Source organism: Arachis stenosperma, chromosome 3 (genome assembly GCF_014773155.1).
Source record: "Arachis stenosperma cultivar V10309 chromosome 3, arast.V10309.gnm1.PFL2, whole genome shotgun sequence".
Taxonomy (NCBI): domain Eukaryota; kingdom Viridiplantae; phylum Streptophyta; class Magnoliopsida; order Fabales; family Fabaceae; genus Arachis; species Arachis stenosperma.
Window position 1 is genome coordinate 69,308,571 of NC_080379.1, and position 1,514 is coordinate 69,310,084.

Sequence of the window (1,514 nt, forward strand, 5' to 3'; positions counted from 1 at the left end):
CATCCAGAGTTGTAAGTTTTGGAGTATGGATCATGGATTTGTCTAGGTGAGTTTCCAACATAGTTGGCTTGCTCCCAGTTACCTTCTTCTCCTATATTCACTCCTTTTTGAGCTGATGATGAAGTGATGGCTACTGCAACTTGGTTTTCCTCCACCTTCTTAGTAAGATCTGCTAGCTGCTTGGTGATCATCTTATTTTGAGCTAGCAATGCATCCATGTGGTTCAGCTCCATTACTCCTCTAGTGTTACTTCTTTCGGAGGCATAGAAGTAGTCATTCTCAGCAACTATTTCAATGACATCTATGGCTTCTTCTATGGTTTTCTTCTTGTTTAGAGAGCCTCCTGATGAATGATCTATGGCCTTCTTTGACTCATAGGAAAGACCTTCATAGAAAATGTGAAGTTGAACCCATTCATTGAACATATCTGGTGGGCATCTTCTTGTTAAGTCCTTGAATCTCTCCCATGCTTCATAGAGAGTCTCACCATCTTGCTGCCTGAAAGTCTGCACCTCAGCTCTCAGCCTGTTGATTCTTTGAGGAGGGTAGAATCTTGCCAAAAATTTGTTCACCACATCTTCCTAATTTGTTAAGCTCTCCTTTGGAAAGGATTCAAGCCATTTAGATTCCTTGTCCCTGAGTGAAAAAGGGAATAAGAGTAGCCTATAGACATCTGGGTGGACTCCATTAGACTTCACAGTGTCACAAATTCTCAGGAAAGTGGTTAGGTGTTGATTAGGGTCTTCTTGAGCACTTCCTCCAAATGAACAATTGTTCTGAACAAGGGTGATGAGCTGGGATTTTAGTTCAAAGTTGTTGGAATGTATGGTGGGCTTCTGAATGCTACTTCCACAGTTTCCTGGATTAGGATTAATGTAGGAGCCTAGAATTCTCCTTTCTTGCCCAGCACGGTTTGCAGGGTCTTCTCCAGCATGGTTGTGAGCTTCTTCTTCATGATTATTTTCGAAATTCTCTTCCATGTTGGGTTCAAAGTACTCTTCTTCTTCCTCAGCACCAACAATTCCTTTCCCTCTTGCTTTCCTCCTTAGTCTCCAGAGGGTCCTTTCAGGTTCTGAATCAAAGGAAGTTGAAGCTTGACGTCAGGATTTTTGCCAGTAAAGAAATTCATAAAAACAGTCGCGTTGTAGATATAGTCTCTAAACCGACAGAAATCCCTTCGTACAAACGTTTGGTTGTCACAAGTAACAAACCCCTTTAAAATTGATAACCGAGTATTTGAACCTCGGGTCGTCTTCTCAAGGAATTGCAGGGAGGTATGTTCTTATTATTGGTTATGCAAAGGCATGTTTTGGGGTTTTCAAAAGGGTTGAGCAAGTAATGTAAAATAACAAGTCGTTAAAATAATAACACTAAAATCTCTTGGCAAGGTATAAGAATTTAGAAGTCTAAGTCTAGTTATCCTTATCAATAATAATAAAAATTGAATCGTAACTCCACTTAGTTAACCCTTGCTAAAGCAAGGGAAGGTCAAGTGACTAATTAGTGAGATCTTC

At 40.3% G+C, this 1,514-nt stretch overlaps 1 non-coding gene across 1 annotated transcript; it reads left to right on the plus strand.

The window, feature by feature from the left end:
• Positions 1 to 420: 420 nt before the first annotated feature.
• Positions 421 to 527, plus strand: LOC130971668 (small nucleolar RNA R71). The gene has a single exon (XR_009082878.1). It is a non-coding gene; the product is annotated as a small nucleolar RNA R71 (small nucleolar RNA).
• The last annotated feature ends 987 nt before the right edge of the window (positions 528 to 1,514 follow it).